Source organism: Triturus cristatus, chromosome 7, assembly GCF_964204655.1.
Source record: "Triturus cristatus chromosome 7, aTriCri1.1, whole genome shotgun sequence".
Lineage (NCBI taxonomy): Eukaryota > Metazoa > Chordata > Amphibia > Caudata > Salamandridae > Triturus > Triturus cristatus.
Window position 1 is genome coordinate 514752851 of NC_140590.1, and position 24780 is coordinate 514777630.

General features: G+C 50.1%; 1 protein-coding gene across 2 annotated transcripts in view; it reads left to right on the top strand.

Moving 5' to 3' along the window:
• The first annotated feature begins 200 nt into the window (after nucleotides 1-200).
• Nucleotides 201-24780, top strand: part of LOC146809997 (uncharacterized) — a 272745-nt gene continuing 248165 nt past the window's right edge. Inside the window, exons 1-2 of one of the 2 annotated variants that reach the window (XM_085616873.1) lie at nucleotides 201-335; nucleotides 5862-6271. The gene's annotated coding sequence lies outside the window, so the exon portion shown is untranslated. The remainder of the gene's footprint in view (nucleotides 336-5861; nucleotides 6272-24780) is intronic. The other variant, XM_085616874.1, reaches the window with a different exon arrangement.

Here is a 24780-nt window from a genome sequence, read left to right on the forward strand (position 1 = left end):
TGTAACGTCTTTGCTTAGTGATTTATCACATTTTCCTGCGAACTTGGCCAAGTATTTAGTTGAATGTGCTGACAGAAGTTATTCCATACGAAAGTGCAAGATGTATGCCAGAAACTTACTTTTTGTTGTTTATGTAGCCAGCCGGTTACTCACTGTTTCTGCATGCCTTTTGTTTCCTCTCTGCAGCGTGGGAAGCCTTTGTTCGTAGCTCCGGAAGAAAGCTTGTGCTGTTTCCTGGACTACGAGGGAAGGATTAAAGGACCGGACCGGAACCTTCAAGTCACTTGGGAGCTGATCTGAATCGTGGAGGAGGGAGCCTGGATCTCTGCCCTCAGGTAAGTTGAAGACGCAACGAGCGTAAGCGCTTGTGGAAGCATGTCTGGGGCTTAAATAGGATTTCTGAAGGGTGGGGTTGGCACAAGGAGGAACCGGTGTTACACGTGCTTGCAAATATCCGATTTCACCTGCCCAAGAACGTGACCTGCAACTGCCGGTTTGGAGCATGTCTTAAAAAACGTGCATAATAAGAAAAGAGCGAGCGGAATCAAATATCATGACAATGAACCTAAATATGAACACGTGTTGCTTACAGAATGTCATCACGAGTACTTAGCTTTAATAAACAAGCATTGGCTAATACATTGGGAAAAAAAAATGTAAAACCAAGACACATTCAACATTGTACCAAAACCATCTTGCTTTGTTAAGATTCTTCTAAATGAGTTTGAGCATGATTCTGAGCCTGATTGTTACAACAGACTGTAACAGTCGCTCCCCTCAAAGACCGCCCCACCGGACGAGGCTTGAGGGGGAAACGTAAGTAAAATTGTCTCAATAATCGTGGCGCATGAACGAATGATGCTGGTTCCCATGAATTTTCAGTAGCATCAAACCCTTTCCATGCTATCAAATAGTACAGTTTACCTTGCATTCTTTTTGCATCTAAAATTTTTTGTACTTCATATTCCAAATGTCCATCGACATGAATGGGAGGGGGTGGAGGTTCTGGTCTAGTTTGTGAATCATAGGGTTTCAATAAAGATACATGGAAAGCAGGATGTACAGGATATTCTTGAGGTAAGTCCAATCTAACTGTTACTGGATTGATTAACTTATTTACAACAAATGGTCCTATGTATTTTGGTAGCAATTTTCTTGATCCTGTTAATTTTAAGTTTTTTGTTGAAAGCCATACCTTATCTCCTACTTGATATTGTGGAGTATCTACTCTATGTTTATCTGCTTGTCTTTTCATGGATACTTTGTACTTGTTTAAATGTTTCATAGCCTTCTCTTGTATGTTTAATAGTGTAGAAAGCCGCTCCGTGACTCCTGGAGTTAAAGAGGGGATCACTGATACGGGTAACGCTTGTGGATGGTACCCTTGTAAAAAATAAAATGGAGTACACTTTGTTGCGGAATGTACGTTATTATTATAAACAAATTCTGCAACAGGTAATACCTTATCCCAGTCAGTGGTAAATTCTGCCATCAAGCAACGTAAAGTTTGCAATAAGGTTTGATTTACCCTTTCTGTCTGGCCATCCGTTTCTGGGTGAAAGGCTGTTGAAAGAGCTATTTCCATTTTTAGGCTTTTTCCTAAATTTGTCCAGAATTTAGAGGTAAATTGACTCCCTCTGTCCGAAAGGATCTTGGTTGGTAAACCATGTAACCTCACAATTTCTTTAATAAAAACATCCGTCAGTTCTGCAGCGGTAGGGAGTTTCACCAAGGGAATGAAGTGTGCCATTTTTGACAAATAATCTACCACCACTAAAATAGTTGTATAAGTGTTAGCCTTAGGTAAATTGACTATGAAGTCCAAACTGATTGTATGCCAGGGACTCGGAGGAGTTGGCAATGGTTGCAATAACCCCATAGGCGCTTTGTGTACAGTTTTATTTCTTGCACAAATTGGACAGGACTTGACATATGCTTTAATGTCTGCAATCATTGAAGACCACCAGAAATGCTTTTTACAATTTTCCAAGGTTTTTTGGGAACCTGGATGACCTGCTAAAATTGAATCATGATGCCATGTCAAAATCTTTTCTTGTAAACATTTAGTTGGTACATATAACAAGGAGTTATGATACAATAAACCATCTTGTATAGTATTATGGGGATTTTTTAACCACTCTTGAATCTTCAGTTTCAAATGTTCCTCTCTAACTTGTTTTAAAAAATCTTGTTGTAGAATTGGTGCCACTATTCTTTGTGGAGGAATTATGGGGGGACCTGTTTCTTTCTTCAAATCTGCGGTGTACCCATATCTAGATAAGACATCTGACTGAATTTGTTGTGCTCCTGGTCGATAAGTTATAACAAAATCAAAGGCACTGAAAAAGTTTAACCAACGCATCTGTCTGGGAGTCAATGCTCTTACTGAACTAAAAAACTGCAAATTCTTGTGATCACTAAATATAGTGACGGGAAATTTCGTGCCCATTAAATGATGTCTCCATTCTGTAAAGGCTAATTTTATTGCCAAGAGCTCCCTCTCGGCCACGGTATAGTTTTGCTCAGCTGGCAACAGTTTTTTAGAATAAAAAGCTACGGGATGTAGTTGTCCATCTTGAATATCTCTTTGAGAGAGCACAGCCCCCACCGCCACCTGAGAAGCATCTGCCTCTACAAAGAATGGAAGATCTGGATCTGGGTGTTTTAACAAAGGTGCTGAGGTGAATTTTTCTTTGAGTGACTCAAATGCCTGAGCTGTTTGTTCTGACCATATGAACCTCTGTCCCTTGTGCAGCAATTTGGTTAAGGGTACAACAGTTTCAGCAAAACGAGGAATAAAACGCCGATAAAAATTGGCAAAACCCAAAACCTTTTGTACTTCTTTAACTGTTGTGGGTTCTGGCCAATCTCTAATGGCATTTACCTTTTTTACATCCATCATTATTCCTGTTGGAGATAAACAATACCCAAGGAAATCAACTGTGTTTGTATTAAAGATACATTTTTCAAGCTTGGCGAATAAATGATTTGTTAGCAATTTCTGTAATACTGCCCTAACTTGATGTACATGTTCTTCCTTAGTTTTTGAATAGATAAGTATATCATCAATATATACAATTACACATACATCAAGAAATTCATGCAACACCTCATTGATGAAAAATTGAAATGCTGCAGGCGCATTGCATAAACCAAATGGCATCACAGTGTATTCAAATAATCCAAATTTAGTTTTAAAAGCTGTTTTCCACTCATCATTTTCTTTTACTCTAACAAGATGGTATGCACCTCTCAAATCAAGTTTTGTGTAAATAGTGGAATGACGTAATTGGTCTAAAAGAACAGGTATCAGAGGCAACGGGTATTTATTTTTAATTGTGGCCTTGTTCAATCCGCGATAGTCAATGCAAGCGCGGAGACTTCCATCTGGTTTAGGAATGAAAAATAGGGGCGAGGATACTGGAGAGGTGGAATGTCTTATAAATCCTGACGCCAGTAAATCATCAAGGTACGTCCTTAAATACTTTGTTTCTTCTTCCGTGAGAGCATACACTCTAGTGTTAGGCAAAGTGGCTCCGGGTATTAGATCAATACGACAGTCGTATGACCTGTGTGGTGGCAAAGAGCCAGCCTTTACAGGGTCGAACACATCTTTGAATTCTTGATACTCAACTGGTAGACTAGCAACCTGTGTTTGTGTAGTTGCACAGTGTAAAATTGTCATAGATTCATTGAGAGCTTCTTGGTAACAAGATTCTCGACAAAACGTGGAATCTAAAGTTACCGTTCGTAAGGTCCAATTAATTCTAGGGTTATGTAGAGTTAACCATGGTACTCCTAAAATTAACCCGAATGTAGGTGTATCGATTAAATCAAAGCCTATCTTCTCAGTATGACCATTCTGACATACCATAACCAGTGGAGTAGTTTTCTTGGTTATCATTCCTGAAGATAAAGCTGACCCATCTACTGCACAAACTGACTCAGGTTGAGTCTTCCACTCAGTGGGTATCTGTAACTCTTCTGCCATCTTAATGTCCATGAAATTCCCAGTGGCTCCGCAATCTAATAAGACTGGAACGGAGTGTCGCACATGAGCACTAATGATGAGAACTACCTGTATTACAAAATGTCGAGGTATTCTTGGTACCAAATTAGTGGAAATATTGGAGGTCAACAAAGATTCTCCACTCGTACAAGAGACCCCCCTCCTTGACGAGTTTCTTAGTTTTCCTGCTCTGTAGGGTTCGTGGCTACAGAATTAACTTTCTTTGCCCCTTTTGGTTTTGTAGGGCACTCTTTTGCATAATGCCCAGATTTGGCACAATATAAACAGAGGTTTAATTTTCTCCTTCTATCCTTTTCCTCTGCTGATAAAGGCCCTTTAATGGTCCCAATCTGCATAGGTTCAGACTCTGACAATTTAGTATCAATTTCTTTCCTATCACTTTTTGATACAGAAAACCTTGGTTCAAATCGTGTTTTATCACCCTTTCTTTCTCCTAATCGATGGTCTAATTTTACTACTAAGTCCACAAAGTCTGAATATTCCTCTGGAAGATCCACAATATGAGCCAAAGCATCTTTCAGCTCATCACGCAAACCTCTATAAAACAAGGATGTGCGTTTTTCCTCTGGCCACTGGGTTTCTGTCAGAAGTCTATTAAACATGGTTACATACGTTAACAAATCTTGTTTACCTTGTTTTAGATTTAGTAACTCATTGTCACTGGCTTGTACATACGTGTGTTTTGCAAACAATTTGGTCATGGTATTTTTAAACAGAGGCCAATTGTGTAGAATGGGATCGTCTCGATCAATATAGGGTATGGACCAGTTTGCTGCCGTGCCTCCCAAATAGGAAAGCACAAAAGCCACCTTAGTTGCATCATTGGGAAACAATTGTGGTTTACATATAAAATGTAATTGGCATTGGCTAAGAAACACATTAAACTTACTAGAATCGCCAAAAAAGCGTTCTGGGGCTGCCAAAGGAACAACATTAGGAACAGCTACCGTTACTTGTACTGGCGCAGGATTAGAATCTGAACTCATGACTACCTTAGAGGCTTTAGACTTAGTACCAAAACCCGAAGAATCCGTATGTTGGGACAAAACAGGATTTCCCCACAAGGAATCTCTAGGTTTGTAACGAAGGACTTCCTGCCTTAAGACTGTATTCTCGTGCTTTAATGTATTAATTTCCAATTGCATTTTTTGTAACATCTCCGATATGGATTGATTTCTTAAAACATCATCTGCAAGTGCGTGCGCCATTTCTTGGCCATCAATTCTCTCCGTATCAGAATCCATATCTCTCAAGGAGAACCTTATTGTTGTGAAGGCTTACGATTCTGTTGACCTTCACTCACCTGAAAGGCAGGACGTTCAACTTGAGAGATGTGTAGATTGTTCTCGACTTCCCCCAAGAACTTCCTTTGGGCGCAACTGGATTTTATAAACACAGCTTACCCAAATTAAATCCTTAAGGGAAGGGGGAATAGGGACAAAATAATAAACAGAAAAAACACTGCCAGTCGCAGCTTGCTTCTATTTTCCTGTCTGCCTTTCTTCAGGAAATATCTCTAATTTTTAAAACAAACAACAGAAAAAGATATTAGCATTAATAATTAAGGATCAACAACAATTGTGTAAAATGTCTGATCACAAAATGTGTACCTTTGATTTTCTCAGGCTTTTTAGTTGTCACCTGAATAACATTAAATATCGTGGTTCTGCAATGATAAATAAAACAGATGCTTAATTGTCTTGTGAAGCTTCCTTTCTAAAGCAATGCTGAATTACGATTTTTTACAGTAACTTTCACTTACAAATAAACTGTCCGGAGATGCCCAAAAGAACTCTGTTTCTGATAAAGTCTAAATGTCTGTTCTTTACAGTTCCTAGAACCTTGAATGAGGAGATCGCGATGCAACAAAGAAGATGCCAAATAAGATAAGCAGTCTTTTAAAAGTTGTAACGTCTTTGCTTAGTGATTTATCACATTTTCCTGCGAACTTGGCCAAGTATTTAGTTGAATGTGCTGACAGAAGTTATTCCATACGAAAGTGCAAGATGTATGCCAGAAACTTACTTTTTGTTGTTTATGTAGCCAGCCGGTTACTCACTGTTTCTGCATGCCTTTTGTTTCCTCTCTGCAGCGTGGGAAGCCTTTGTTCGTAGCTCCGGAAGAAAGCTTGTGCTGTTTCCTGGACTACGAGGGAAGGATTAAAGGACCGGACCGGAACCTTCAAGTCACTTGGGAGCTGATCTGAATCGTGGAGGAGGGAGCCTGGATCTCTGCCCTCAGGTAAGTTGAAGACGCAACGAGCGTAAGCGCTTGTGGAAGCATGTCTGGGGCTTAAATAGGATTTCTGAAGGGTGGGGTTGGCACAAGGAGGAACCGGTGTTACACGTGCTTGCAAATATCCGATTTCACCTGCCCAAGAACGTGACCTGCAACTGCCGGTTTGGAGCATGTCTTAAAAAACGTGCATAATAAGAAAAGAGCGAGCGGAATCAAATATCATGACAATGAACCTAAATATGAACACGTGTTGCTTACAGAATGTCATCACGAGTACTTAGCTTTAATAAACAAGCATTGGCTAATACATTGGGAAAAAATAATGTAAAACCAAGACACATTCAACATTGTACCAAAACCATCTTGCTTTGTTAAGATTCTTCTAAATGAGTTTGAGCATGATTCTGAGCCTGATTGTTACAACAGACTGTAACATTTTCAACCTAGGGGTGGTACCCTCTGTCTTAATAATACGCAGGGTGTCTCTCATTGGGGTCACTGCTGTTCCTACCTCTGGTTCTCGTCTATACGGGGGTGGTCTTTTGTAGAGCATGTCCATTAAGACATCATCATCAGACTCATTCGCCCCATACCTTCTTATTTCTACATTAGCAATACAGTAGCAGAGTGGCGTAGCGGAAGCGTGCTGGGCCCATAACCCAGCGGTCGATGAATCGAAACCATCCTCTGCTACCAAGAAACTGGTGCAGATCGGAGCTTCCGAATCCCCTCTACTTCCACAGACGGAGTGATCTCACAGTCACACACGCACACACACATCACATGCTGGTGGGGCCCATTACACCAACATTCATCCTACCACTCTATCCGTGCCATGTATAAGGGGAAACACTTTCAGATACCTAACCAATCTGCATGTACCCTGAGGTCAATGGCATCCACTAGTTGCTATAGATCTGGTGAAAACATTTCTTTACAATATGCAAATAAATTCAATAAACATGACAATAAAATAACCACCCGACACAAAAATTCAAACAGAATATTTGTTTATCTAAAATTGTAAGAAAAGGCAATTAAATGCAAATTAATTTCTCTCATATTTACCTATTCTGGCTAAATGTCAGATCCTAAGTCAGAACCGGTCCTCAGTAAAGACAATCAAAGTTTCTAGCCGTCATGTAGAGTCACCGTCCTCTCCGTCAGCATCGGGACCTCGGATCATCAGTTCGGGAAGAAGTGGCGCTAGACCTCTCTAGTCTACTCATATTTATACTAAAATTACATTTTAAATTGTAACAATCATATCGTACAAAACGGATGAATGGCGGAAATATGTCGTCTTGGTACATTGGGATACTTTCGAATATTTTCACACACATTGATCATCCCAAATAATGAATAGAAAATAAGGGGTCCACAACTAAATCGTTACTTTTACGGATGTCTCTTCCAGATAAATTGTATCCCCTTTGTGGTATCATTATAAGTTCATAACGTCAGTATTTTATTTAGCAACAAATTTTATGTTCAGGGGCACTTGGCATCACTCCTAGGTTTGTCGTCATGATCATGGCTTTTCAGTTCGTCAAGGGGACAAGGTCACAGGCAGCACGAAGCCTCCTTGCAAAATTTTCCATCAACTCGAATGCAGGCTGCGGGTGGTAGCCATCTTTTGGTAGGCCATATTGGTCAACTTAAGTGAAATAAGACATAAAACAGAATTACTGCACGGAAATGATTATACAGTGTTATTCCCCTGCTAATACCCTTATGTGTATGTATTTATCTAGCCATTTGCGACATCAAAAGCTATTAATGCATATTAATTATAAGCGCAAAACACAATAACATCACATAAGCAACATCTATTTCGTCAATTTGCTCACTAACTTAGTTCATCTATTAATTTAGCCATGCAATAGCGTTCCCACGTGTAATTCTTCTGTTAATAAGATTGATTAAACCAGACTCGACAAACTTTTAGTAGTTATTAATTAATCAGTAGTACTTTTAATTATAACATGCGAAAATGAAACAGGTATTCTAGCCACACACCCTGACCCGTGCACCTCATTCCGCCCCCGAGTACACGGCCTAGCCGGTCCTTCCCACCAGAACCCACACACACCCGACCCGGACTTCCCCGTCCGTGCCCTCCATCTTCCCAGCACCACAGGGCCCGCGTGCCCACTGCATGCACCTACGCAGGCCGCCCGGCTCCAACGCAACCTGGGCCTAGAGGCGCCGCCCCGGCTGGAGGACACCGCGCTCCCATGGAGTGAGAGAGGGAGGAGCAGTTTCCATCGCACCTCTGACCTCCCCTTGGGAGATGGGTTTCGATCGGCCTCTGGCCTCCCTGAGGGCTGTCTCCACGCCTGCTGCGTGTCTGGGACTCCTCCCGACCCGGCCCTGAAAGGATCAAAGGACGACATGGCAGGAAGCTCCAACGATCGACCCCCAGGTGCTAAGACCCCTGCCTACGCAGACTCCGGACATCAAAGAGGAGTTGACCTATAACAAGGTGTGCTCTGGGACTATCTGGCAGATTCGACTCTGGAACGATGAGAGCCCTGCTGACGTGGTCGCGGCTCCCTTGCAACCTTGGAACACCTGAGCCCTACTGAGTTACTCGCGGCTCCCCTGAAGATCGTAAGACCTCCGACCCTGTGCTTGACCCCTGCTGAGTGACTCGCGGCTCCCCTGAAGATCGTAAGGCCTCCGACCTTGTGCTTGAGCCCTGCTGAGTGACTCGCGGCTCCCCTGAAGATCGTAAGACCTCCGACCTTGTGCTTGAGCCCTGCTGAGTGACTCGCGGCTCCTGAAGACTCCCTCGGTCCGGCTGGACCCCAATGACCACAGCGTATCCCCCAGCTCGAGGATTGTGAGCTGTGCGCTGGGTACGTCCCTGCATTGATCCGGATCCCCAAAGACTGTCCCGCTATCCCCTATCCCTACCGAGACTCTTTGAGCCCGTGCTCTATTTGTACATATCCACCTTGTTGATCATAAAGATCCTACGAAGCTGATTAGATAAAGATCTGTTCCCAAGAACATACAGTGTGGTGTCTCTTTGTCGTGTGGTGCAGTGTGTACGATCCTAGATACAAGACTCTTCCCCTGAGGAGTCCCCGGCCAGTGCCCGGCTACGATACCCCGAGGGTAGGTCTCAGGGTGCCCAGGTACCTCCCTGTCTCCTCTGAGGTCGCCTTCTAACATTGGTGGCAATCGACGGGATTCGGGCCCATAATCTAGAGATCGTACCGTAAACGGCTGACGCACTACCGGCAAAGACGGCAGAAGAAAACGCCATGAGTCTCACAGAAACCGACGCGAGTACTGTGTTCCAGGCGGAACAACTAGAAGAGTACACGCACAAAGAACTGAAGCAATTCTGCAAAGAACTAAAAATCGCTACCACTGGTCTCAACACCAAAGAAGATATGCAGAAGGCACTGAAAGCTTGGGTGGAATCCGGAGCCCCCCGCCCAGAAGGAGCGGTGGAGCTCCACGACGAAGCTGGACCCTCCCAAAGAAAAAGCAGCAGCAACCAGGTACGAAGCTTCGTACCAGACGGGGGTCTATCCCCGGAAGAACTCGCAGACAGAGAGAGAAGTCGTAATCACGAACTCAAACTGGCCAAACTGAAAATAGAGGGCGAGTTGAAATTAGCTGAGAAGAAGCTAGCAGTGGAACAGATGCGAGTACAAGGCGAACTAGAAGAGAAGAAACTCCAACGGGAGCACGAAGGAAGAAGACTTCAACTGGAGCACGAACGCAGCTTGAAAGAAATCGAGCTCAAAGCAAGGAGCGAAGAAGCTCGACCCCCGGGGAACTGAGAGGCGGCCCTCCCGGCGGAACAGAAGGTCCACATCCCCAAAGATGTGGTCAAGGAATATTACAAAAACAATGACATCCAACAATGGTTCAAGGCCTGCGAGGTCGCCATGACCTCACACCGAGTCCCGCAGAAGGATTGGGGGGCCGGGTTGTGGGGCCGATTTTTGAGCGAGGGGAGAGACACCCTGCTCGACCTACCATCCTCCCTGCAGACCTCCTACAGCCACATGAAGGAGGCCCTCCTCACAAGCTACGGCCTCACCCCGGAGATGTACCGCCAGCGGTTCCGGGACTGCACGAAGATCCCTGGCAACACGTGGGTGGAGTATATGAACTTTTTCAGCCGTGCATTCGACGGGTGGATTAAGGGCAGCAAAGTAACCACCCTGGACGAACTAACCGACCTCATGTTATGGGAACACCTGGCCGCGAACTGCTTTGTGGAACTACGCCAGCATCTGCTCGACAGCAAGCTTACGGATCCGAGGAAGCTGGCCGTCGAGGCGGATCGCTGGACCAACACCCGGGTCTCCCGGGGCCCCGTAGGAGAATACCCCCGAGCCAGTCAGGGACCACACCGCCAGAGAGGGGGAGGGAACCAGGGAGGGCAGAAAGAATCCCAGTCCGGCCCTCCGAAAAACCAACCTCCGCACTTCCCGGCACCCCCACCAGCTGTATCCGGTCCACCCGTGAGACGGGGGCACCGGGTGACCATCACTTGTTTCCGTTGCCAGAAGCCCGGGCATTACGCCAATGACCCCGAATGCCCCATGGCCCTGCGCATCCCCACTACAGCCCCCCCAGCCAGACAGATAGCCAATGTAGCCCTAGGGGAGGAAATTGAGGAGACCGTAGAGTGGGAACCCGCCGCCATGGCCTTATTATCATTAGGAGACAGAGAAATGGTCCCTGGGAGCCTCCTGCCCTCCAACACGAAGAAATACGGGCAGCTAGTGACGATCAATGGCCAACAGGTAGAGGCCCTTCGTGACACTGGGGCGAGCATCACCGGTGTCCTCAGCCACTTAGTCCACGAAGACCAGGTCCTCCCCAATATATTTTGCCCTGTAATCACAGCTGACAACACTGAGAGCCTCTGTAAGGTAGCCCTGGTGCCTTTTGAATGGGGAGGAGTGGTCGGTAAATTGAAAGTAGCAGTAAGAACCTCCCAGCCGGTCGATTGTCTCCTGGGGAACGACCTGGAAAGTTCCCCCTGGAAGCAAGTTGAGCGCAAGACCCACCTAGGGATGATGGGTCTCCCTGAGTGGGTGTGCGCCACCACCCGATCCATGGCGGCCCGACTGCCCCCCCTTGGGGAAGTCGAGGACGCACCTGCCAACGAGGACAGGATTGTCCCAGCCGAGGTCCCCCACATCTCCCCACGAGGCGAATCTGTCACCAGCGATGAACGCCTACCTTCCGACCCCGCACAGATCGCAGAGTTGGGCGAACTGCCCGAGTTGGCCCAGTGGCACCACGTAGGGGGCCCCTCCCGAGAGGAGTTCTGCCAGGAGCAAGCTACCTGTCCTTCCCTGGTCGGACCCCGACAGCAAGCGAAGGCCCAAGCCGCGGGCGACCAATCTGGAACACACCGGTTATATTGGGAAAATGAGCTTTTGTACAGCGAGCAGAAGTCGGTGGAGCTAGGATCAGCCCGGGTGCTGGTGGTACCCCTACGCTTCCGAGGCTTCCTCCTGGGCTTGGCCCACGATGTCCCCCTTGCAGGCCACTTGGGCCAAGACAAAACCAACAGTCGCCTAGTGACTCACTTTTACTGGCCTAAAATGAAAGCAGATGTAGAAACCCACTGCAAGTCCTGTCCTACGTGCCAGGCTAGTGGGAAAAGTGGAGGAAAGCGCAAGGCTCCCCTCCAACCCTTCCCTGTCGTCAGTACCCCTTTTGAATGGGTCGGGATCGACATCGTGGGGCCCCTGGACCCCCCAACCTCACAAGGTCACCGCTTCATCCTCGTCCTCGTGGACCATGCCACCCGATACCCTGAGGCCATTCCCCTACGCACCATCACAGCCCCCGTGGTGGGCCGGGCGTTGATGGGGATCTTTTCCTGGGTGGGTTTTCCCCGCGAGGTCGTGAGCGATCGCAGGACGAACTTTATCTCCAAATACATGACGTCCCTGTTGCAACAATGTGGAGTGTCCTATAAATTCACCACCCGTACCATCCCCAAGGAAATGGTTTAGTAGAGCGGTTTAATCGGACTCTGAAGGGGATGATCGCGGGCCTGGAGGAGCCCCACCGGCGCAAGTGGGACGTCCTGCTCCCCTGCCTTTTGTTCGCCTACCGGGAAGTACCCCAGAAATCCTTGGGGTTCAGCCCGTTTGAGTTACTCTACGGGCACCCCGTCCGGAGGCCCCTCAGCCTGGTCAAGGAAGGGTGGGAGGCGGCGCCCCGAGACTCCCCCCGAGATGTGTTCCGATACGTCCTGACCCTCCGAAACCAGACTAGGAAGTTTCGAGAACTGGCCGAGGCCAACCTGGAGGCGAGCCAGGAAGAAATGAGGCGCTGGTACGACCAGAATGCCACTCTGGTCGAGTTCCAGCCGGGCCAACAGGTATGGGTCATGGCCCCAGTGAAACCTTGCGCCCTCCAGGATAAATGGACCGGGCCCTTCAAAGTCGTTGAGCGGAAGAGCCAGGTCACGTATTTGGTGGACGTCCAGTCACCTCGGGACCCCCTTCGGGTCCTTCACGTGAACCGCCTCAAGCCTCACTTCGTGCGGACGGAGCTGAGTCTACTACTGGCCACCGATGACGGGGCCGAGGAGGAGTCAGACCCCCTCCCTGACCTCCTGTGTACCAAGGAGAAGGATGGCTCCGTGGAAGGAGTGAACCTCTCTCCATCCCTCACTTCCCAGCAACGCGAGGACTGCCGCCAGCTCTTAAGGCAGTTCCCCGACTTATTCTCTCTTGTCCCCCAAGTCACCGACTGGTGTGTCCATGACGTGGACACCGGAGACAGCCCGCCGGTGAAGCACAGAGCCTACCGAGTCCCTGATCGAGTCCGGTCCTGCATTCAGGCCGAGGTCTCGAAGATGTTGACCTTGGGGGTGATCGAACCCTCAGACAGCCCCTGGGCCAGCCCTGTGGTACTGGTCCCGAAAGCAGCTGCCCCCGGTGTCGCCCCAGAACTCCGATTCTGCGTGGACTACCGGGGACTCAATGAAGTCACCCGAGCCGACGCTCACCCCATTCCCCGAGCGGACGAGCTCATTGACCGTCTTGGGTCTGCTCATTTCCTCAGCACATTCGATCTAACCTGCGGGTACTGGCAAATTGCGCTCACACAAGGAACCAAGGAGCGGTCCACCTTCTCCACCCCGGAAGGGCACTATCGCTTTCGCGTGATGCCCTTCGGGATGAAAAATGCCCCGGCCACCTTCCAGCGACTGGTAAATAGAGTCCTGGCCGGGCTGGAAAAGTTCAGCGCAGCATATCTGGACGATATCGCGGTTTTCAGTTCCGAATGGAGCGAGCACCTCCAGCACCTCCGGAGAGTGCTAACGGCCCTCACAGCAAAAGCCAGCAAGTGTCAGATTGGGCAAGGTTTGGTGGTCTACCTAGGGCACCGGGTCGGAAGCGGGCAGGTCGCCCCTCTGCAGCCTAAGATCGACGCCATCCTAGCCTGGGAACCACCCACTACCCAAACGGAGGTCCGAGCCTTTCTGGGCCTCACCGGCTACTACCGGAGATTCATCCGGGGGTACGGCAGCCTTGTCGGTCCCCTCACGGAACTCACGTCCAAGAAACAGCCCAAGAAAGTGCAGTGGACCTCTGCCTGCCAGGAGGCGTTTGATGCCCTGAAAGCGGCCATGTGTACTGCCCCCGTGCTCCAGGCCCCCGACTACTCCAAGGAGTTTGTGGTACAAACTGATGCCTCCGAGCATGGCATTGGGGCAGTCCTGTCACAGGTGAATGACCAAGGCCGAAGGCTGTTACCCAGAGAACAGAAATGGAGCACCATTGAGCGCGAGGCGTTCGCCGTAGTCTGGGCCCTCAAGAAATTGCGACCCTATCTGTTCGGCACCCATTTCAAAGTCCAAACCGACCATCGCCCCTTGCGATGGCTCATGCAGATGCGAGGAGAAAACCCCAAACTACTGCAGTGGTCAATCACCCTCCAGGGGATGGATTTCACCGTAGAGCATTGCCCTGGTACTGACCACGCCAACGCTGACGGCCTCTCCCGATTCTTCCGCCTCAGCGAAGAGAACCCCCAAGAGGATGGGTAGTTCTCTCTGGCTTTCAGCTGGGGGGGACGCGTGTTAGACCCGGCCTTGTGGCGTGGCCATCCCTGACCCCTAGCCACACACCCTGACCCGTGCACCTCATTCCGCCCCCGAGTACACGGCCTAGCCGGTCCTTCCCGCCAGAACCCACACACACCCGACCCAGACTTCCCTGTCCGTGTCCTCCATCTTCCCAGCACCACAGGGCCCGCGTGCCCACTGCATGCACCTACGAAGGCCGCCCGGCTCCAACGCAACCCGGGCCTAGAGGCGCCGCCCCGGCTGGAGGACACCGCGCTCCCACGGAGTGAGAGAGGGAGGAGCAGTTTCCATCGCACCTCTGACCTCCCCTTGGGAGATGGGTTTCGATCGGCCTCCGGCCTCCCTGAGGGCTGGCTCCATGCCTGCTGCGTGTCTGGGACTCCTCCCGACCCGGCCCTGAAAGGATCAAAGGACGACATGGCAGGAAGCTCCAACGAGCGACCCCCAGGTGCTAAGACCCCTGCCTACGCAGACTCCGGACATCAAAGAGGAATTGACCTATAACAAGGGGTGCTCTGGGACTATCTGGCCGATTCGACTCTGGAACGACGAGAGCCCTGCTGCCGTGGTCGCGGCTCCCTTGCAACCTTGGAACACCTGAGCCCTGCTGAGTGACTCGCGGCTCCCCTGAAGATCGTAAGACCTCCGACCCTGTGCTTGAGCCCTGCTGAGTGACTCGCGGCTCCCCTGAAGATCGTAAGACCTCCGACCTTGTGCTTGAGCCCTGCTGAGTGACTCGCGGCTCCCCTGAAGATCGTAAGACCTCCGACCTTGTGCTTGAGCCCTGCTGAGTGACTCGCGGCTCCTGAAGACTCCCTCGGTCCGGCTGGACCCCAATGACCACAGCGTATCCCCCAGCTCGAGGATTGTGAGCTGTGCGCTGGGTACGTCCCTGCATTGATCCGGATCCCCAAAGACTGTCCCGCTACCCCCTATCCCTACCGAGACTCTTTGAGCCCGTGCTCTATTTGTACATATCCACCTTGTTGATCATAAAGATCCTACGAAGCTGATTAGATGAAGATCTGTTCCCAAGAACATACAGTGTGGTGTCTCTTTGTCGTGTGGTGCAGTGTGTACGATCCTAGATACGAGACTCTTCCCCTGAGGAGTCCCCCGCCAGTGCCCGGCTACGATACCCCGAGGGTAGGTCTCAGGGTGCTCAGGTACCTCCCTGTCTCCTCTGAGGTCGCCTTCTAACAACCACCAACCCACTCAGGCATCCAGGAGGGTCCACACAAGTCTTCCAACCCTAGCCCAGTCATATGGGCACAAGGCAACGAGGGAGGGTCACCCAATCTACACATCAGCCATTCACCACCCCACAACAGCTGGTGGAAGCCAAGGCTTGATCCCTGAGCATCAAGAGTCCCCTACTTAGGTTGCGACCTTGAGCCATGCCACCAGGCTGGGCCCCCAATGCCCCATGGGAAGGCGCTGTGGAGAAGTTGCAATTTATGGTTAGCCCCTGCTGTCAAAACAACTCACACAATTAACACTGGAAGAGTGCATGGAAGCCCGAGTAGCCTGAGCCTGCTCCCCTCCCACCCTCCTAAAGTGACAACTGTTCATGACCACTAGTGTTCGTGGCCAAGGCATTTCCGAGCAGCACAGTCTTCGCCCAGAGGCGCCAGAGGTTCAATAACGGCCCCAACTTTTTCCCTTTCCGAGCTATCTTACTGCCCAGGGCAGACTACTTGAAGCCGAGAAGGACCAGGATCAGGCACAGAAGGACCCACACAGCAGGGGCTTTCCCTTGGGCCTAAAGAAGCCCAGCAATTTGGTTCCCCCGGATTGTGTTGGGTGAGTGTGGGTTCTTGCTGGGGAGAGCTTTCTGTCAAATCAGTCCCCTCACGCACCCACAAGGCAGGGGTCCCTCGCTCTGAAAGGTATAAATTGGGTGCTCCTTGATGGTGAAAGGAGTCCCCCACAGCTGATTCTCACCCAAGCAGCCAGCACACAGAGGGAGGCACTGGTTCGGTGCTTGGGTTCCATCTTGGGGGTGGCCGAGTAACAGATGAAGTGATCAAAGGAACACTTACTGGTTTAATGAACCATTCTCAGTTTCACTGTGCGGGCAGTGTGTACTTACACATGCATTGCTTAATCTATGAGACACACGTATTCTACTGGTAGGATCATCTAGGTAGCCACACCGTTTGGAGGCTAAGCTGCATGTCCATCCCACATGACCTTCACACCACTTGGGAAACTGCATGGGTGGGGTGACCCTCCTGCAGGGGTTGAGTGGACAGGGCAATCCCATGGACACTGGCTGTCCTGCCTACTCTGTGATGATAGAATTGAAAGGCAGGGCCAAAGCCCACAGAACAATAATTCCGAGCTGCTTGAGAAATGCGTTAGGTGGAGAAAGTGCATTGGTGTGACAAACAGGACCTGAGCCAGCAGGCCTCATCCAGGTCGCGCACCACTCAAACCCCAATGAATCTGGTCAGATCACTAGGGGTTAACCTGCCAGGCAGCTTGGCCTTTGATCTGCTGGGTGGAGAGGACGTTCCTGAGAGACACACACCCGAGTCGGATGGTCCTAGGCAGGGTGAAAGCAGTCCACTGATAAATAGATCAAGTATGCTTAATCAGTAAAAGTATGCCTGGACCATTAACGAGCAAGCTGCTCTGTCCAGGATGATTTTCTTCAGAACTCACATCTGTTGTCTGGTAAGACAAGTTCATGGACAGGCTCATTAGGAAGGGGTGGAAAGCAGCTACGGGCCTAGGCCCCCGCGGACTCAGCTTGAATGAGCCAGGGCTCTTACAGCACCCATGAGAAAGACCAGATGACTGACAGGTTCCAGGCACCTTGGCCTTACCAATATGAAGGAAGGCCACTAGCCATTCTTGTAATCTGTGCATGCCAAGTAACAGAGGGGGATATTTGAGTAAATGTATCTGACCTTCTGGAGCCCTGACACAGCTTGAAGCTTTAACTGAGCCCTCATCTGGACTTCTGGGGCAAGTGGCCATCTGGTCACACAATTCACTTCTATAGGGCATGTCACCAGATGGCTGGTCCTGTAGGACTACAGTCTTCATGAAAGTGATAAAATGCTCTCCATTGTGATAATCATCCATTGTTTTTAAACTTTGCTCTTTGGCAAGGTTTTGCTTACAGACTTACTCGTGCTGTGCCCCAGCAGCACGTTTTCAATTATTTCCAAACAAGTGGAGCGTGCAATATGTTCCTCACGCACGTCGCACAGCAAAGAATATAAGCCTGTAGGACTCCCATCTGCTTACACTGTGCCTTCTGTTAATTTTCTGCTTAAATTAGAGGAGCATGGAGAGACACTGCAGGCTGAAACTCAGAACCCGGTCCCAGCCTGATACACAACCAGGTAGGCCAGATGGACCCACTAAAAGGTTTTCACCTCGGCAAAGTATGGAAGCCTTCCCATGGCCTGTGGATGTCTTCCCTGGCCACTCAGAGAAAGGCAGCCAGGTGACATGATTCCAGAAGACCACTCTTGGGGCCATCTAGAGCTCTGACCTGTGGCCCAATCACAGCATTTCAACTAGGTGAAATAAGAGAGCCCTTCCTCAGCCTGTGGAAGCCTGTCCTTGACATTCTGAGACACTGCTACTCAGCACATGGACTCCAGTTTCCAGGCCCCTCTAATTGGATGTGCCAGAGTTCAGACCCAGGGTCAAGTCAAGAATTATGCCCTCAAGGAGCACCCGACTGGGCACCACTCAGAACTTTTCACACCATCAAAATGGAGAGACTTCCCCTGCAGAAACCTGTCCTGGTCAAACTGAATCATGGTGGTATAGAGTATGGACTCCAGTTCCCACGTTCCCTCTCTCAGGGAGATCTGACCTGGGGTTCGGTTAGAACCTTTTACCGAGGCGAAAGAGGTGAGTCCTGCTCTAGCCTGCAGAAGCTCATCCTGACCACTTTTAGATATGGTTGCCCAGTCAATGGACCCTAGCACCCAGGACCCTCTCATGGGGCCCACCAGAGTTATGAGCCAGGACCTGGTCAGGTCTTTTATCCCTGGTGAAGCAGGGGCACCCCCCCGGGCCTGTGGAAGCCTATCCTGAGCACTCTGAGACACGGAGGCCAGGTGCATGGCCACCAGTTACTGGGGGCCCTCAGGCTGGGCCAGCCAGAGCTCTGACCTGAGGATGGGTCAGAGCTTCTTCACCCGATGAAGCAGGAGAAACATTCTCAGGCCAGCATGTTGCACCATGGCAGACTAGGGAACAGAACCCAGGACCAGGGGCTATCACCCCCCGGGCCAGTTGGAGCTCTGACCTAGGACCCAATCAGAACTTCTTAATGTGGAAATACAAGGGAGCTCTCCCTGGCCTTGGGATCCCAATCCCAGGCACTTTGCTACATAACAGGCTAATGAATGGAGCACAGAGCAGGGGTGTTTCAACCTTGGGCTAGCTGGAACTCTAACCCTGGGCCCAATCAGAGCTTCTTAAGCAGTCAAAGCAGGGGAGCTTTTCCCGTTCCAGAGGGATCCCGTCGTGCACTTGTTGTGATGCATCAGACTAGAGAATGGAGCCTTGGGGAGGGGTTTGTTCCTCTGGATTGACTGGAGCTCTGACCCAGGGTGTGTCAGAGCTTCTAAACCTGGAAAGACAGGGCAATCTTTCTTAAGCCTGAGGGTCCTCATTCCTGGCACTATTTGACAGGGCAGGCAAGTGATTGAAGCCGAGAGCCATGGGCTTTCATCCCTGGGCTAGCTAGAGCTCTGATTTGGGGTCCAGTTAGAGCTTCTTACCCCAGCAAAGCAGGGAAGCTCTCCCCGGGCCCAGAGGACACCTACCAGATGCATTGGGACATGATGGGCCAGAGAATGGAGTCCAGAGGCAGGTGACTTGCACTGCCGGACCAGCTATACCTACGACCTGGGGCTGGTCACAGCTACTTATGACAATGAAGCAGAAGAACCCTCCCTGTGTCTGCAGAAGCCTGTCCTGGGCACTCCAAGACATGACGGCCTAGTTAATGGACCGAAAATCCAAGGGGCCCTCTCCTCGGGCCCACCTGATCTGGGGTTTGTTCAGAGATTCTTAACCCTGCAAAATGAGGGAGCCCTCACTGAGCCTTCGGGACTCTGTGCCTGGCATGTTGTCACATGATAGGCCAGAGAATAGAGCCCAAGAATGGGAGGTTGCTCCCGCTGGGCCAGCTGGCGTTCTGACTTTGGTCTATTCAGAGCTTCTTAACCTGGGAAAGCAAGAGGGCCTTCCCTAGACCATCAGATCACATCCTGGCCACTTTGCAAAATGGCAAGTCGTAAATGAAGCCCAGGGCCAGGGTATTCCACCCTAGTCCAACCCAGACCTAAGGATCAGTCACAGCGTCTTAACCCAGAGAAGCAGGGCCTGCAAGACCCCCATTCCAGCCAAGTTACAACATGGCAGGTCAGAGAAAGGAGCCCAGGGCCAGGGGCTTGCATCCTTGTGACAGTAGGACTTCCCAAGAAGCTCTGACCAAACAGAGCTTCTTAACCCGGCAAAGTGGGGAAGCCCTCACCGGGTCTGTAAGACCCCATCCCAGGCAACTTCAGACACAGTGGGGCAGAAGATGGAGCACATGGCCGGTGCCCCTAACCCGGGGCCAATCAAAGCTTTGACTCAGGGCACAGGCAGATCTTTTAAGCCTAGCAAATCAGGAGAGCCCTCCTCGGGCCAGGGCCGACTTTAGCACTGGTGGCGCCCAGTGCGACAATGTTTGTTCGCCCCCCTCCCAATGACCACCTCCGCCACGGATTCCCTCACTACCACCATTTGACAATGCCCCCCAAGTCTCCATAACCACTCTCTCTTAGATTCATTTAGTTTATTAGCGCCACTCATACCATTTTAAGATACTAGAACACATTACATCACACACACATTGCACAGAGACAATCATCACTGTGCAAATCAGTATATTGGAACGGTTACGTAAATCCTTGGACTAGGAAAGCATAAATTCAGAATTTAAAATGTAACACCATTGTTAGGGGGTTTCTTTAATAATAAGAATTGATTTCTCCCCAAATGAACCTTTTGCCAAATTAGGACAAGGAAAGACTGGGCAAGAAATATACAGCTCTAATATTTTCCTTGCAATTTACATGCAGCAGGCACATTAATCCTCTGCACTATGATGATTCAAGACTTTTACTAGACAAAGCTCCGGTCTTTCTCCAGGAAGAACATTAATCACCGGAGTTGTCATTTTTATTGATATCTGGAATCTGCTGAGTCAATGTAGTGCAGGTGCTTTTGAAAGATGAACATGGCGCCCCCAACCCAAGTCAGCAGCACCCGGTGCGGTGGCACCGATCGCACCGCCCTAGAGCCGACCCTGCCTCGGGCACTCTGCAACACAGCGTGCCACCATATGTATCAAGGCATACCCCACCGGAGTTCTGACCTGGGACCTACCAGAGCTTTCCACCCCCCTGAGAACAGAGCCTAGTCAACTGGTTTCTTCTACGAGGGGTTGCGCCATCTGGGGAGAGCAACCAGATGGACACCAGGCCACTCACACCCTTGCCCTACTAATCCAGAGCAAGGCATGGTAAATGTCTTACAGGCGTAATTTTGCACACCCTATTTGTAACTTCGCAAATCCCCAATTAATTTAAAATAAAGACATTTTGGGAACATCGGGGCATATTATCAAGCACATCGTTAAAATTATCGCCGCTCTAGTGGCAGAAAACTGCCGCTAAAGCGGCGATAATGGGCTTGATAATATGCCGCAGAGAATTCCAATAGAAGCCCATGTTGACACCAGAACATGGGTTTCTATTGGAATATTCAAGGGCATATTATCAAGCCAATTATCGCCGCTTTAGCGGCAGTTTTCTGCCGCTAAAGTGGCGATCATTTTAACGGCGTTTCTTGATAATATGCCCCATCGTTCCTGGTAAATCCTATGGGGCAGATTTATGAGCCCCTTGCGCCTCATTTACGCCGCCGTTGCGTCACTTTTGTGACGCAGCGGCGGCGCAAATCCTGCGCCATGCTGCGGGGTATTTACAACGTGACGCATCTGGGAGATGTGTCACGTTGTAAAGCCCTGCGCCTGAAGTAGGCGTACCTGTGCAGGGGGGGGGGCGTTCCGTCGCAGGAACGCCTCCTAAAAGTGGCTGAGTGAAATCTACAAGATTCACTTTTGAGCCTATGCTACGTCAAAACCCTGTGCCTGCTTGAAGCAGGCGTAAGGATTGACGCAGCATTGTAATGATAGGGCACCCCCGAGCCTTGCTGGAGCTGCGTCGCACTTGCGACGCAACTCCAGCAATGCGCCGCCCTTCCGCCATTAGATGCGTCACACATCTGTTTATCCTTGTGCCACGATGCGCTGCATTGTAATTGCGGCGCATCGATTGTGGCGCAAGGGTAAACTTTCGTGACGCATCTTTCCTGGCGCATCCCTGCTGATTTGTAGGGATGCGCCAGGAAACATAAATCTGCCCCTATGTATTTTTTCGGTAGGGGACGGTGTAGAGAAGAAATGGCACTATTTAATAATATTTAAAAATACACTGGCCGCGTACTGTGGGAGGAGTGTCAGCGTGACCGGTGCTGAGCGTCGTGCGTCAGTCAGCTGACTGAGACCGTAGGCCGAGGTGAGCGGAGGGAGTGAGCTGAGCTGAGCGTCGCATGCGAGTGAGGCACTGAGAGGTCCGTAAGAGGTCCGTGAGAGCCCGCAGAGGCCTGCCGAGACCCGGTGATATCCGTGGTGTCTCCGTGGTGTCTTCGATCCTGCGGGCGTGACCAGCAGCGGCGGCAGCAGTGGCGGAGAGCGGGGGTAGAGGCCAGTCAGCCTCGTGGAAAGGCTCGGTGGCGGAGGGGGCGAAGAGGGTTTAAAACTACCACCAAGTAAGTCGACCTGGGGGCTTGGGGGCGTGTGGTTGTTAACCCTGTGCACCAAGCTCCTCCACACGTCGCATTGCGTCCCCGCCCTCACATTCCTCCCCCCCTCTGCCTGTGGTATCTTAGGCCTTGGGCCCCTCTCTCCTGTCTGCCCCTGGCTCCCCACATTACCTCATTGTAGCTCTGGGCTCCTAGTTCGCTTATCGCTTGGCTCTGTCTGCACCCCACCTCTGCTTCGGTCAGCCCTTTGGGCAGTCAGTCAGCCGTTCTGGTCGCTGTCACCTCGCCGGTTACTGAGCTCTCCGCCCACAGTTCTGCTCCCCCCGCGCCCCTCAACCGCCCTAGCCCGTCGCTATCAGCGCCCAGCGCTGTTCCCACGGCCCAGGGGGGGTTTGACCCACTACGCTGGCCCGGTCCCCTTTCTCCCCCTCGCGTTGCGGCTTTACCGGTTTGAACTGGGCAGTGCCTGACCAGCCGTGAAGGCTTGGGGGGGTAGGGTACTGGGAGCTAGGCAGGGTGACTAGTCATTAGGGTCAGCCCCCTAAGAGCTGTTGGGTGCACCTGTTGGGAGGCTGCGACCAAGGTCAAGGGATTAGCAAGTGGTTGGGCGGGGTCTAAGAAGCGGGGGGGTGCCCTTGTCCAAGCTGTCAAAATCAGCTGAGTCCGTTCCGCGGCCGAGCTCGGACAATCCTAGTAAGCCTGGCCTGTCCGGGGAGTCAACCCGGTCCCCTACGCCTCCTTGTATTCCAGCAAAACACACTTCATTTTGGTTGGCCTCCCGGCAATCAAGGATTTTGTTTAAGTGTTGTATAACCCAGTCTATTAACTCACAGACTTAACAAGCTCTCCATAACTACGGAAGAGATGAGATCCGGGAATACGAGAAAAGCCCCTCCAGCCTTAAAACGGAAGAAATTAAAACGGCTAGTCGCAGCATCGGACTCTGCTCTTGTCATTCCGGAGATCGTTCCAGAGCCCACGGATCCACCGAGGTCGCCCATCTCTAAGAGTCGGCAATATATTAACAAAAGCGACATGCAATCACCTCTTATATCCCCTGCGCGCTCCCTAAAGTCATACTCGCTACTGGACTACTTTAAAAAAGCCCCGGGCGCAACCAAACCTAGTAACTCAACTCAAGCCTCTGAGCCTAATTTTCTCCCCAAAGTATCCACCATTCCGGCCCATGATCCGGATGTTTTCATTTTTGGGTCAGCCTCTGTCTTTCGGAAAACCGTTTCAGAATGTCCTTTGACTACTTCTCAATCATCGGGTTCAAGCTGTCATCAACCCTTACCAAGTCAGCCTCCCCCCTCTCTTGTATCTGTTAATCAAGAGCTTTGCCACAATCAGCTACAGTTTGTGAGTCCAACCTACAATCTAAGTCCTTCAGCTCCATATGCTTCGCAATTGGAGAACGTTTTCGTTATATCTCCACACAATCCTCAGGTGCTTGAGACGGCTCCCACTGTGCCCCATACTCATCAAATTCCTGCACAAATTCATGGGCATAATGACTTAATCTCCATTTCTGACATGCTCAGCTCAGGTTCACCGCAGGTCCTAAACTTCCTGGAGGGGAGCCCTGACCAAGCTAAACCGCAAAAGCGTTCACTCTCACCCCAAGCTGTTACCCCAACCTCTTCTAAGGCTTTTCTAAAGTCAGAATTAAAAGATCAACGGCTAGTAGATCTGTCCTTTTCTTTCTCGAATACCTTCTCTTCACCTAACAACTCTCCCCACCCAATATCAATAAAGGAGCCCCACCATGATCCTGTCACAACCCCGACCGTTTGGCCCCAATTACTTCAGACTTTTCAATCTACAGTCACTGCCCTAAACTACCATTCGGACAAATTGGACACTCAGGTGGACCTACTGAACACTTTAGCTCTGTTCACTGCAGGGATCGACAGCAAGCTGGACAAACTCAACAATCTAATAATGAGTGCGCAAGCATCGTCAAAATTGGCCCAGTCAATCTGCTGCTGTTCACTCATTATTGATTCCCTCTCCTCGCTTCCAGACTTTTTAACCAGTGTCCTTAATGAAGTAAAACTGCTGAAGGGTGGCGCCGTTCTGTCTCGGCTTGATCAACTCCCTCGATCTCTCTCAACTCGCGATTCAGATAAGGCGACTACCCCAACACCAACAGTTTCTGGGGTCCAGACGAGAGAAGAACAAAAAAGCTCTACAACGCAGTCGGACCTTCAAGACGACACTCACCCAGCCCATGGCTCTTCACGTCTGACAGCACCTTTTGTCCAAGCTGCTATAAGCCCTCAGACAAGAATTGGGCTTCCTAATGGCATTGTTAGTATTAAGGCAGGGTCAAGTTTCATTTCAGCGGTCGTGGCTCCCCCCATCCCCGATACGCTCCACCCCCCTATCCCACCATGTAGCAAGAGAGAGCGCAAGCGTCAACGAAAACAACGGAATAAATCAAGAATTAACATCAAAGCTGACCCTCCTAAACTATTTCCATTGTTTTCAATCACCACCAATAAAAATATTCCCACCACTTCACTACCTGCAGCAATACCAGTAAGTCCGCCTCGAAGCCCGCACAAGG